The sequence below is a fragment of the Macrotis lagotis genome, chromosome X, assembly GCF_037893015.1.
Source record: "Macrotis lagotis isolate mMagLag1 chromosome X, bilby.v1.9.chrom.fasta, whole genome shotgun sequence".
NCBI classification, from domain to species: Eukaryota; Metazoa; Chordata; class Mammalia; order Peramelemorphia; family Peramelidae; genus Macrotis; species Macrotis lagotis.
The window spans coordinates 69,922,712-69,937,539 of NC_133666.1; the positions used below are offsets into that span (position 1 = coordinate 69,922,712).

General features: G+C 37.7%; 1 long non-coding RNA gene across 1 annotated transcript in view; it reads left to right on the forward strand.

Annotated features, from left to right (window-relative positions):
* Positions 1-466: 466 nt before the first annotated feature.
* LOC141498285 (uncharacterized) overlaps positions 467-14,828 on the forward strand; it is a 43,757-nt gene continuing 29,395 nt past the window's right edge. Inside the window, exons 1-3 of the long non-coding RNA XR_012471601.1 lie at positions 467-1,807; positions 3,722-3,979; positions 13,018-13,275. This is a non-coding gene — a long non-coding RNA (uncharacterized LOC141498285). The remainder of the gene's footprint in view (positions 1,808-3,721; positions 3,980-13,017; positions 13,276-14,828) is intronic.

The following is a 14,828-nucleotide window of genomic DNA, read 5'->3' on the forward strand; positions in this document are numbered from 1 at the left end:
AAGGAAAAAAAGGTGAATATTTCCAAGGTCAATAATTTTATGAGTTAATGGCACCCAGGGTTGTACCTGTCTACTCAGAAGTCTTTGAACTCTGTCACCTATCTATAGTGTGCTTAAAAAGTCACATTTTATCACGAGAAGATATCCCTATATAGTATGCAATGTTCTAGAATTTCGGTAGGTTCAATCTAATCCATTTCGAAATTATGAGTATCCTTCAGAATCAGTCATGATGGCATCAAGGGGGAATGTGATAGGCAAAGTTGTGGACCATGTGCATTGTACTGAAAGTAGGAAAAGATGAATATTGGCAAAGAAGATCCTTCTGCAACTTTTAGGAAACAATCTGTTGTCCTTGTCTGCTGATTGATGGCAAGTCTTTCGTAAGTTCCAAGTGGGCCTCTAGCAACAGAGGTAATACTTAGAAACAGATTCCCTAACCTGGTACGCTATTACCTAAATCTTGGATCAAGTCAGTGTCACAAGGGTGAGTATACATCTGAGGTAATCCAGAACAATTTGCGGGGCATATTAGCTCTGTTATTAATATCCCCTTATTGATGTGCCCCCAGTGCAGAGGGCTATACATGCAACATGTCAAATAGTATTTTTCTAATCGTTATTGAGGCACTTCCAATGAGAACTGTGTACAAGATTGACAACTTTCAAATTCCAGCTTGTATTATGCCCAAATATTTTAACTTTAAACTTCCGTAAAAGAATAAAGTTGACCATGACTGTTAGTAGGTGATTTGAAGGAATACACAGGATCTACAATGTAGTTTCTACATTAGCTCCTGAAACAGGAAGAAATGTTTCCTTGTATGATTTACTCTTTCTTCAAATGGGGATATCATTTTATTCCTCTGACTATATGATTCCAAGATATCTTTGAAGGAAAGTTTTCTAATTGAAAGGCATCCTGAAATTCCACAGGATGGTCTTTCCTTACTATTGAATTCTTCTTTACCTATGGAGAGCTGCTTTTGTTACTTCTGAGTTTCCACTTTAGGTGTGAAGAATCACTGTGTTGTGACTCTTTGTACAATGGGTCTCAGGCCTTCCTGGAGCCTCAGAGCTGACCTCGTCTTCATCCATCAGCTACATTTCAGATAAAGGAGACCATGATGAGCATGGTTGTTGAACCTCACCATTCCTGTTAAAAGGAAAACAAGGTCAATATTTTCAAGGGCAAGAATTTTGAGTTTTTGGCACCAAGGGTTGTACATCTCTACTCAGAGTTCTTTGAAATATTTCACCTATATACATTGTTCCTGTATAGTCAGACTTTATCTTGACAAAGACTTTGATTTCTAGTTTGCAATATATTATACTTTCCTAATGCTTGAATCGAGTCCATTTCCAAAGGATGACTATCCTTCTGAATCCACTGTGAAAGACATTTGTGGGAAATGTGGGCTATCTCGGTGAGACCTATTTCTTTATGAAGTTGACTGATATTTTTTCAAGTTGAAACACAATGCTTATGTAAACTACAAATTTCTGTGAGTCCTTAAAAGCTTCATGATATTCTTTTCTCTCTTTTATAAGGCACCAGGAGAGATAGACAAACTTATGGACCCTGATGAGTTTTAGTGGAAGGTTGTCAAGAGGAACATTGCCAAAGCCCATCATTTTGCATGTTACAAAACTAGATGTGGTTCATGTCAGCTCACAGTTGACTTAAGTCCTTCCCCAATTCGCAATGAACCTATAAAGGCCGAGATCATCCTGAGAAATGTTGTCCCCAATAGGAAGCATATGTATTGGGAATTCCTGAAGCTTGCATGTACTTATAGGCACTCCGGTGAGCATGCTTCTGATTTACTCTTGGTACATTTAGCAGGTCTATTATATAACTGATTACTGTTTCTTTCTATATGGGGCCCTTCAGCCAATGAGCACACATAAAATTGTAAAATTGTTTCATTTGTTTTATTCTCCAAGACAATTCCAAGAAGTGGATATAGAATTGTGAACTGTCTAATTCATATTTCTATTATGCACACACTGTTTCATTTTAAAATTCATGGACCGAATGCAAACCATAAAAGCTTGAAAGCAGATGATTTTGAAAGAATATGCAGGATCTGACATGGGGTTTCACCATTACCTCTAAAACAGAAAGAAATGTTGCATTGCATGTTTTTCCTCTTTATTCAGAAGTGGATATCATTTTATTCCTCTGAATTAATGATTCCAAGATATCTTTGAAGGAAAGTTTTTTAATTGAAAGGCATCCTGAAATTCCACAAGAAGGTCTTTCCTTACTATTGAAGACTTCTTTTCCTATGGATAGCTGCTTTTGAAACTTGAGGTTCCACTTTAGGTGTGAAGATTCATTGTACTGTGACTCTTTGTACAATGGGTCTCGGGCCTTAGTGGAGCCTTAGAACTGACCTCTTCATCGTCCATCAACTTCATTTCAGATAAGGGAGACAATGATGGGCAAGGTGGTTGAAACTCATCATTCCAGTTAAAAGGAAAACAAGGTGAACATTGCCAAAGTCAATAATTTTATGAGTTTATGGTACCCAGGGTTGTACCTGTCTACTCAGAAGACTTTGAACTCTGTCACCTATCTACAGTGTGCTTAAAAAGCCACACTTTATCCTGGGAAGATTTCCCTATCTACTATGCAATGTTCTAGAATTTCGGAAGGTTCAATCTAATCCATTTCCAAATTATGAGTATCCTTCAGAATCAGTCATGATGGGATCAAGGGGGAATGTGATAGGCAAAGTTGTGGACCATGTGCATTGTACTGAAAGTAGACCAAGATGAATACTGCCAAAGAAGATCCTTCTACAACTTTAGGGAAACAATCTGTTGTCCTTGTATGCTGATTGATGGCAAGTCTTTCATCAGTTCCTAGTGGGCCTCTAGCAACAGAGGTCATACTTAGAAACAGAGTCCCTAACCTGGTATGGTATTACATAAATTTTGGATCGAGTCAGTGTTACAAGGGTGAGTTTACATCTGAGATAATCCGGAACAATTTGGAGGGCATATTGCCTCTGTTATTAATATCCCATTATTGATGTGCCCCCAGGGCAGAGGGCTATACATGCAACATGTCAAATAGTATTTTTCTAATTGTCATTTAGGCACTTCCAATGAGGACTGCATACAAGATTGACAACTTTCAAATTCCAGCTTCTATCATCCCCAATAATTTAACTTTAAACTTCCGTAAAATAAAGTTGACCATAACTTTTAGTAGACGATTTGAAGGAATAAGCAGGATCTACAATGTGGTTTCCACATTAGCTCCTTCAGATAAGGGAGACAATGATGAGCAAGGTTGTTGAACCTCACCATTCTTGGTAAAATGAAAACAAGGGGAATATTTTCAAGGGTGAAAATTTTATGAGTTTTTGGCACCCAGAGTTGTGCCTCTCTGCTCAGATTTCTTTGAAACCTTTCACCTATGTACATTGCGCCTGTACAGTTACATTTTATCTTGACAAAAGTCTTTCATGTCTAGTTTGCAATACACTATAGTTTCCTGAAGCTTGAATTGAGTCCATTTCCAAAGGATGACTAATCTTCTGAATCCCTTGTGCAAGACATTTTTCGGACATGTTGGCTATCTCCGTAAGAACTATTGCTTTATGAAGTTGAATGATATTTTTTGAAATTGAAACACAATGCTTATTTTAACCCCAAATTTCTGTGGGTCATTAAAAGCTTCATGATCTTCTTTTCTCTCTTTTATAAGGCACCAGGAGAGACAGACAAAGTTGTGCACCCTGATGAGTTTTAGTGGAAGGTGGTCAAGAGGAACATTGCCAAAGCCCATCATTTTTCATGTGTTACAAAACCAGATGTTCTTCATGTCAGCTCACAATTGACTTAAATCCTTCCCCAATTTGCAATGAACCTATAAAGGCTGAGGTCATCCTGAGAAATGTTGTCCCCAATAGGAAGCATATGTATTGGGAATTCCTGAAGCTTGCATGTCCTCATAGGCACTCGGGTGAGCATGCTTCTGATTTATTCTTGGTACATTTAGCAGGTCTATTATATAACTGATTACTGTTTCTTTCTATATGGGGCCCTTCAGCCAATGAGCACGCATAAAATTGTAAAATTGTTTCATTTGTTTTATTCTCCAAGACAATTCCAAGAAGTTGATACAGAATTGTCAACTGTCTAATTCACATTTCTATTACGCGCACACCATTTCATTTTAAAATTCATTGACCAAATGCAATCCATCAAAGCTTGATAGCAGATGATTTTGAAGTTTTAAGCAGGATCTGCGATGGGGTTTCCCCATTACCTCTAAAACAGAAAGAAATGTGGAATTGCATGTTTTTACTCTTTATTAAGAAGTGGATATCATTTTATTCCTCTGAATATATGATTCCAAAATATGTTTGAAGCAAAGTTTCCTAGTTGAAAGGCATCCTGAAATTACACATGAAGGTCTTTCCTTATGATTGAAGACTTCTTTTCCTATGGAGAACTGCTTTTGGAACTTATGAAGTTCCACTTTAGGTCTGAAGATTCATTGTGCTGTGAGTCTTTGTACAATGGGTCTCAGGCCTTAGTGGAACCTTAGAACTGACCTCTTCTTCATCCATAAGCTACATTTCAGATAGGGGAGACAATGATGGGCAAGTTTGTTGAACCTGACCATTCCTGTTAAAAGGAAAAGAATGTGAATATTTCCAAGGTTAATAATTTTATTTGTTTTTGGCAACCAGGGTTGTACCTCTCTAGTCAGAAGTCTTTGAAATCTGTCACCTATCTACAGTGTGTTTGAAAAGTCACACTTTATCCTGAGAAGATTTCTCTATCTAGTATGCATTGTTCTAGAATTTTGGAAGGTTGAATCTAATGCATTTCCAAATGTTGAGTATCATTCTCAATCAGTCATGATGGGATCAAGGGGGAATGTGATAGGCAAAGTTGTGGACCATGTTCATTGTACTGAAAGTAGAACAAGATGAATACTGCCAAAGAAGAACCTTCTACAACTTTTAGGAAACAATCTGTTGTCCTTGTATGCTGATTGATGACAAGTCTTTCATCAGTTCCTAGTGGGCCTCTAGCAACAGAGGTCATACTTAGAAACAGAGTCACTAACCTGGTACACTATTACCTAAATCTTGGATCAAGTCAGTGTCACAAGGGTGAGTATACATCTGAGGTGATCCGGAACAATTTGGCGGGCATATTGCCTCTGTTATTAATATCCCCTTATTGATGTGCCCCCAAGTGCAGAGGGCCATCCATGCAACATGTCAAATAGTATTTATCTACATGTTATTTAGGCACTTCCAATGAGAATTGGGTACAGGATTGAAAACTTTCAAATTCAAGCTTCTATCATGCCCAAATATTTTAACTTTATACTTCTGTTAACAGAATAAAGTTGACCATAACTGTTAGTAGGCATTTTGAAGGAATAGGCAGGATCTACCATGTGTTTTCCCCATTAGCTCCTGAAACAGGAAGAACTGTTGCATTGTATGTTTTTACTCTTTCTTCAGAAAGGGATATCATTTTATTCCTCAGACTATATGATTCCAAGATATCTTTGAAGTAAAGTTTTCTAATTGAAAGGCATCCTGAAATTCCACAGGATGGTTTTTCCTTACTATTTAAGACATCTTTTCCTATGGAGAGCTGCTTTTGCAACTTCTGAGGTTCCACCGTAGGTTTGAAGATTCACTATGCAGTGACTCTTTGTACAATGGGTCTCAGGCCTTCCTGGAGCCTCAAAGCTGACCTCTTCTTCATCCATCAGCTACATTTCAGATAAGGGAGACAATGATGAGTAAGGTTGTTGAACCTCACCATTCCTGTTAAGAGGAAAACAAGGTGAATATTTTCAAAGGAGAAAATTTTATGAGTTTTTGGCACCCAGAGTTGTACCTCTCTGCTCAGATTTCTTTGAAATCTTTCACCTATGTACATTGTGCCTGTACACTCACACTTTATCTTGACAAAAAGTCTTTCATATCTTGTTTGCAATATACTATAGATTCCTGGAGCTTGAATCGAGTCCATTTCCAAAGGATGACTATCTTTCTTTGTTTTTTAATTTTTATTAAAGGTATTATTTGAGTTTTACAATTTTCCCCCAATCTTGCTTCCCTCCCCCCACCCCCACCCCACAGATAGCACTCTGTCACTCTTTACTTTGTTTCCATGTTGTACGTTGATCCAAATTTGGTGTGATGATAGAGAAATCATATCCATAAAGAGAACAGAATTCTCAGAGGTAACCGGATCAAACAATAAGACATCTGGGTTTTTTTTCTGAATTCAAGGGAATAGTCCTTGTACTTTGTTCAAACTCCACACCTCCTTATCTGGATAAAGATGGTACTCTCCTTTGCAGACAGCCAAAAATTGTTCCCAATTGTTGTGCTGATGGAATGAGCAAGTCCTTCAAGGTTGAACATCACTCCTATGTTGCTGTTACAGTGTACAGTGTTTTTCTGGTTCTGCTCATCTCACTCAGCATCAGTTCATGCAAATCCCTCCAGGTTTCCCTGAAATCCCGTCCCTCCTGGTTTCTAATAGAACAATAGTGTTCCATGACATACATACACCACAGTTTGCTAAACCATTCCCCAACTGAAGGACATTTACTGAATTTCCATTTTTTTGCCACCACAAACAGGTCTGCTATAAATATTTTTGTACAAGTAATGTTTTTACCCTTTTTCCTCATCTCTTCAGGGTATAGACCCAGTAGTGGTATTGCTGGGTCAAAGGGTATGCACATTTTTGTTGCCCTTTGGGCATAGTTCCAAATAGCTCTCCAGAAGGGTTGGATGAGTTCACAGCTCCACCAACAGTGTAATAGTGTCCCAGATTTCCCACATCCCTTCCAACAATTATCATTATCCTTCCTGGTAATACTGGCCAATCTGAGAGGTGTGAGGTGGTACCTCAACGAAGCTTTAATTTGCATTTCTCTAATAATTAATGATTTAGGGCATTTTTTCATATGGCTATGGATTTCTTTGATCTCCTCATCTGTAAATTGCCTTTGCATATCCTTTGAACATTTGTCAGTTGGGGAATGGCTTTTTGTTTTAAAAATATGACTCAGTTCTCTGTATATTTTAGAAATGAGTCCTTTGTCAGAATCATTAGTTGTAAAGATTGTTTCCCAATTTACTACTTTTCTTTTGATCTTGATTACATTGGTTTTATCTGTGCAAAAGCTTTTTAATTTAATGTAATCAAAATCATTTAATCGGTTTTTAGTGATGTTCTCCAACTCTCCCATAGTCATAAACTGTTCCCCTTTCCCTAGCTCTTACAGGTAGACTAGTCCTTGATCTTCTAATTTGCTTATAGTATTGTTTTTTATGTCTATGTCCTGTAACCATTTGGATCTTATCTTGGTAAAGGGTGTGAGGTGTTGGTCTAAGTTTCTTCCATACTAACTTCCAATTATCCCAGCAGTTTTTATCAGAGGGAGTTTTTATCCCAATGGCTGGACTCTTTGGATTTATCAAACAGCAGATTACTATAATCGTTTCTTGCCATTGCACCTAGTCTATTCCACTGGTCCACCACTGTATTTTTTAGCCAATACCAAACAGTTTTGATGACTGATGCTTTATAATATAATTTTAGATCGGGTAGTGCTAAGACACCTTCGTTTGCATTTTTTTTCATTAAGCTCCTGGCAATTCTTGACTTTTTATTTCTCCATATGAATTTACTTACAATTTTTCTAACTCATTAAAGTACTTTTTTGGAATTTTGATGGGTAGGGCACCAAACAGATAGTTTAGTTTTGGTAGAATTATCATTTTTATTATATTAGCTCTCCCTATCCATGAGCTGTTGATATTTGCCCAGTCATTTAAATCTGATTTAATTTGTGTGAGAAGTGTTTTATAACTGTTTTCAAAAAGATTCTGAGTCTGTCTTGGCCAATAGACTCCCAAGTAATTTACACTGCCTGAGGTTACTTTGAATGGGATTTCTCTTTTTAGCTCTTCCTGCTGTTTCTTGCTAGACATATATAGGAAAGTTGAGGATTCATGGGGGTTTATTTTATAACCTGCAACTTTGCTAAAATTGCTAATTGTTTCCAGTAGTTTTTTAGATGATTTCTTGGGATTCTCTAGGTAGACCATCATGTCATCTGCGAATAGTGAGAGTTTTGTCTCTTCCTTCCCAATTCTAATTCCTTTAATTTCTTTTTCTTCTCTAATTGCTGATGCTAACATTTCTAATACAATATTGAATAGTAGTGGTGATAATGGGCACCCTTGTTTAACCCCGATCTTATTGGGAATGCCTCTAGCCTCTCCCAATTGAGTATAATGCTTGTTGATGGTTTCAGATAGATACTGCTAATTATTTTAAGGAACAGTCCATTTATTCCTACACTCTCTAGTGTTTTTAATAGGAATGGATGCTATATTTTGTCAAAAGCTTTTTCAGCATCTATTGATATGATCATATGATTTCTGATAGGTTTGTTATTGATATAATTGAGTATACTAACAGTTTTCCTAATATTGAACCAATCCTGCATTCCTGGAATAAATCCTACTTGATCGTAATGTATTATCCTAGTGATGACTTGTTGTAGTCATTTTGCTAAGATTTTATTTAGGATTTTTGCATCGATATTCATCAGGGAAATAGGTCTATAATTTTCTTTCTCTGTTTTAACTCTTCCTGGTTTAGGTAACAGTACCATATTGGTTTCATAGAAAGAGTTATGCAGAGTTCCATCTTTCCCTATTTTTCCAAAGAGTTTATATAGGATTGGAACCAATTGTTCCTTAAATGTTTGGTAGAATTCACTTCTGAACCATCAGGTCCTGGAGATTTTTTTTTAGGGAGTTCAATAATGACTTGTTGAATTTCTTTTTCTGAGATAGGGTTGTTCAGGTATTTAATCTCTCCTTCATTTAACCTGGGCAACTTATATTTTTGTAAATATTCATCCATTTCACTTAGATTATCAAATTTATTGGCATAAAGTTGGGCAAAATAATTTCAAATTATTACTTTAATTTCCTCCTCATTGGTGGTGAGTTCACCTTTTTCATTTATAATATTAGAAATTTGGTTTTCTTCTTTCTTTTTTTTAATCAAATTGACGAGAGGCTTATCAATTTTATTGGTTTTTTTTTATAATACCAACTTTTGGTTTTATTTATTAATTCAATAGTTTTTTGCTTTCAATTTTATTAATTTCTCCTTTAATTTTTAAAATTTCTAATTTGGTATTTGATTGGGGATTTTTTGATTTGTTCTTTCTCTAATTTTTTTTAGTTGCATGTTTAGTTCATTGATTTCCTCTTTCTCCAATTTATTCATATAAGCATTTAGAGCTATAATATATCCCCTGAGAGTTGCTTTGAATGAATCCCATAGGTTTTGGTATGTTGTTTCATTATTATCATTATCTAGGATAAAATGGTTAATTCTTTCTATAATTTGTTTTTTGGTCCACTCATTTTTAAAATGACGATATTCAGTTTCCAATTTGTTCTGGGTCTATATCTCCTTGGCCCTGTATTGCATATAACATTTATTGCATTGTGATCTGAGAAAGATGTATTCACTATTTCTGCCTTTCTGCAGTTGATCATTAGGTTTTTATGTCCTAGTACATGGTCAAGTTTTGTATAAGTTCCATGTACTGAAGAGAAAAAGGTATATTCCTTTCTATCCCCATTCAGTTTCCTCCATAAGTCTACCATATCTAATTTTTCTAACAAACTATTTGCCTCCCTAATTTCTTTCTTGTATATTTTATGATTTGATATGATAGCAGGAGGTTGAGGTCTCCTACTAGTAGAGTTTTGCTGTCTATGTCTTCCAGTAATTCTTTCAGCTTCTCCTCTAAGAATTTGGGTGCTGTCCCACTGGGTGCATATATATTCAATATTGAAATGACTTTATTGTCTATGGTACCTTTTAGGAGGATAAAGTTTCCTTCCTTATCTCTTTTAACGCTATCTATTTTTGCTGCTGCTTTGTCTGAGATAAGGATTGCTACCCCTGCTTTTTTTACTTCAGCTGAAGCAAAATATATTTTGCTCCAACCTTTTACCTTTACTCTATATGTATCTCTCTGCTTCAAATGAGTTTCTTGTAAGCAGCATATTGTAGGATTCTGGTTTTTAATCCACTCTGCTATTTGCTTATGTTTTAAGGGAGAGTTCATCACATTCACATTCAAGGTTATGATTACTAATTCTTTATTGCCCTCTGTGCTATCTTCCCTCAGTTTGTATTTTCCCCCTTTCCCTCTCTTTTATCCATATTCTTCAGTATTTTGTTTTTGAATACCACCCCCTTCCATGTGTTTCCCCTCCTATACCATACCCTCCCCTTTCTTTCCCCTTTCCCTGTTCCCTTCCCTTCCTTTTGTTATTTCCTCTTATTTCCCACACTCCCCTTCCCTTTCTCCATCCCCCCTCCCCTTTTCCCCTTTTAATTCTTGAAAGGTTAGATGTTTTATAAGTTAACCTAGTATGTGTAGGTTGACTTTAAGCCAAGTCTGATGAGAAGAAGATTCAGGTGTTTCTCCTCTACTCCCTTCTTCCCCTCTATTACCATAGGTTTTTTGTACCTCTTAGTGTAATGAGATTTGTCCCATTCAATCCCCTCCCTCCTCCCATCTCTTTCCTGTCCCCCTTTTTAGGGAGGTAGTGTATTTTTTTTAGATCATTCTATCTAAGCCATAGAAAATTCTGAGTGTTTGTCCCTTCTAGTTCAGTATATTCTGCTGAATAGAGTCAAAATTCCTGAGAGTTATTAGAGTCTTTCTCCCCAGTGGAGTTAAAGTCAGTTACATCCCATTAAATATCAGTCTCATGGATAGGTCATGGATGTCCATCATTTCTGGCTAGGTATATTCTCTCTGTTAGAGTTACATTTCTCAGGATTTATGAGAGTCTCTTCCCCCCACCCCATGCTGGGATATAGCCAGTTTCAACTTACTGGATTGCATTTTTTTCCTTTTACCTTCCCCCCCCCCTTTTTTTACCTTTGCATATGTCTCTTGAACATCCTGTTTGATTTCCACATTTTCTGTTTAGCTCTGGTCTTTTCATTAGAAATTTTTGGAATTCTTCCATTTTGTTAAATGTCCATCTTTTTCCCTGGAAGAGAAGGCTCAGCTTTGCAGGAGAATAGATTCTTGGCTGCATTCCAAGCTCCCGTGCTCTTCGAAATATCTCGTTCCAGGCCCTTCGATCCCTTAAAGTTGATGCAGCCAGGTCCTGCATGATCCTTACTGTGGCTCCTTGATATTTAAATTGTTTCTTTCTGGCTGCTTGCAGGATTTTCTCTTTTATCTGATAGTTCTGTAGTTTGGCCACAATATTCCTTGGTGTTTTCATTTTAGGATCTTTTTCTGGTGGGGATCGATGTACTCTTTCAATAACTACTTTGCCCTCCGATTCGATGATGTCAGGGCAGTTTTCCATCACTAGATCCTGTAATATTAAGTCCAGGCTTTTTTTCTCTTCAATGTTTTCAGGAAGTCCTATAATTTTCAGGTTGCCCCTCCTAGATCTATTCTCGAGGTCAGTGGTTTTGTTGATGAGGTATTTCACATTTGCTTCTATTTTTCCTATTTTTTGATTTTGTTTAACTGACTCTTGCTGTCTCGTGGAGTCATTAGTTTCTGTAGACTCCATTATTTTTTGGGGGGGAGGAGTGTTCTTCATTAACCTTTTCCAATTGGTCAATTCTACTTTTGAAAGAGCTTTCCATTTGACCAATTGAGGTTTTGAGAGAATTAATTTCTTTTTGCATTTGCTCATTTAAGGATCTGAGAGAATTATTCTCATTTTATAATTGTCCAATTCTACTTTCTAAGGTTTTGTTTTCTTGTTGCAAGGTATTAATTGTCTCCCCCAAATTTTCCAGTTGATTTTTAAACTCCTTCCTTATTTCTTCAAGGAAGTCTTTAAGTGCTGGAGACCAGATTGAATTCTCCTCAGATGTTCCAGGTCTCTCTGGGTTGGGGTCTTTCCCTTCCAGGAATTTTTCAATGGATCCACCTTTCCACTGTCCCTTCTTCATTATGCTAAGACCTTGAGTTGGGTGGGGCTGGTTCACCTGGGCTTGGGATCTCTAAAGGCTTTACTGAGTGCAGTTTCTCTGGCTGGCCAGTAGGAGGTGCTGGTTGCTTTCTCTGGAGTGTCCATGACCTTGGTTGGGAGGCCTTCTCCCTTTGCTTGAGGGAGGGAATTGGAGCTATTGAATTCTTTTGGCTTCAATCAGTGGTGGGCTTTACCCTGGCCTGAGGTCATTCCTCAGCTGGGTTGGTTCTTTTGCTCACACACCTGGGCCTGAGGCAGAAGTAATATGCATTTGTTTGGGAAGAGGCCTCAGTACAATGGAGGTGTGGCCTCAGAGTTTCTCAGACTCCAGGAGCCCAGGGACAGCATCCACAGCTCTCCTGCACCAGACCTCTCCCCCCAGCCCCTTCCCCAAGTTCCAGAGGGGACAGCACCAAGACCAGGCCTCTTCTTCCCCTCGGACCCAAGCCCCCTTCGTCCAGCCCTACTGCTGATCCAGCAGGTCCACCTCTCAGGCCCTCAGACTCCCAGTTCCGATTCAACTGTTGATCTGGCTGATCCCCGGCTGTTCTTACCTCCGAGCTCAGACTCACCTGCCGGTACTCAGCCAAGGCTGCTGTGGGAGACAAATCCTGAGCTAGATTTTCCTCTCCTGGTGTTTCTTTCTGGGTTTCCTGGTTCAGATTTCTTTTAAGAGGTTTGTTTCATGTGATAGATGGGGAAGAGATCAGGAGAATTTAGAACTGTGCCTGTCTTCTCTCTGCCACCTTGGCTGGAAGTCCCCAATTTATAGTCTTAAAAGGGATGACTATCTTTCTGAATCCATTGTGCAAGACATTTGTGGGACATGTTGGCTATCTTGGTAAGAACTATTCCTTTATGAAGTTGAATGATATTTTTGAAATTGAAACACAATGTTTATGTAAACCCCAAATTTCTGTTGGTTGTTAAAAGCTTCATGATCTTTTCTCTCTTTTATAAGGCACCAAGAGAGACAGACAAAATTGTGAACCCTGATGAGTTTTAGTGGAAGGTCATCAAGAGGAACATTGCCAAAGCCCATCATATTGCATGTGTTACACAAGCAGATGTTGTTCATATCAGCTCACGGTTGACTTAAGTCCTTCTGCAATTCACAACGAAACTATAAAGGCCGAGGTCATCCTGAGAAATGTTGTCCCCAACAGGAAGCCTATGTATTGGGAATTCCTGAAGCTTGCATCTCGTCATAGGCACTAGGGTGAGCATCCTTCTGATTTATTCTTGGAACATTTAGCAGGTCTATTATATAAGTGATTACTGTTTCTTTTTAGATGAGGCCCTTCAGCAGATGAGCTCACATAAAATTGTAAAATTGTTTCATTTGTTTCATTGTCCAAGACAATTCCAAGAAGTGGGTACAGGATTGTCAACTATCTAATTCACATTTCTATTACGCACACACCGTTTCATTTTAAAATTCATTGACTGAATGCAATCCATAAAAGCTTGAAAGCAGATGATTTTGAAAGAATATGCAGGATCTGACATGGGGTTTCACCATTACCTCTAAAACAGAAAGAAATGTTGCATTGCATGTTTTTCTCTTTATTCAGAGGTGGATATCATTTTATTCCTCTGAATTAATGATTCCAAGATATCTTTGAAGGAAAGTTTTTTAATTGAAAGGCATCCTGAAATTAAACAAGAAGGTCTTTCCTTACTATTGAAGACTTCTTTTCCTATGGATAGCTGCTTTTGAAACTTGAGGTTCCACTTTAGGTGTGAAGATTCATTATACTGTGACTCTTTGTACAATGGGTCACAGGCCTTAGTGGAGCCTTAGAACTGACCTCTTCATGATCCATCAACTACATTTCAGATAAGGGAGACAATGATAGGGAAGGTGCTTGAACCTCACCATTCCTGTTAAAAGGAAAACAAGGTGAATATTCCCAAGGTCAATAATTTTATTAGTTTATGGCACCCAGGGTTGTACCTGTCTACTCAGAAGACTTTGAACTCTGTCACCTATCTACAGTGTGCTTAAAAAGCCACACTTTATCCTGAGAAGATTTCCCTATCTATTATGCAATGTTCTAGAATTTTGGAAAGTTCAATCTAATCCATTTCCAAATTATGAGTATCCTTCAGAATCAGTCATGATGGGATCAAGGGGGAATGTGATAGGCAAAGTTGTGTACCATGTGCATTGTACTGAAAGTAGAACAAGATGAATACTGCCAAAGAAGATCCTTCTACAACTTTTAGGAAACAATCTGTTGTCCTTGTGTGCTGATTGATGGCAAGTCTTTCATCAGTTCCTAGTGGGCCTCTAGTAACAGAGGTCATACTTAGAAACAGAGTCCCTAACCTGGTACACTATTACCTAAATCTTGGACTGAGTCAGTGTCACAATGGTGAGTATACATCTGAGGTGATCCGGAACAATTTGGGGGGCATATTGCCTCTGTTATTAATATCCCCTTATTGATGTGCCCCCAAGTGCAGAGGGCCATCCATGCAACATGTCAAATAGTATTTGTCTACTTGATATTTAGGCACTTCCAATGAGAATTGGGTACAGGATTGAGAACTTTCAAATTCAAGCTTCTATCATGCCCAAATATTTTAACTTTATACTTCTGTTAACGGAATAAAGTTGACCATAACTGTTAGTAGGCAATTTGAAGGAATAGGCAGGATCTACGATGTGTTTTCCCTATTAGCTCCTGAAACGGGAAGTAATGTTGCATTGTATGTTTTTACTCTTTCTTCAGAAGGGGATATCATTTTATTCCTCTGACTATATGA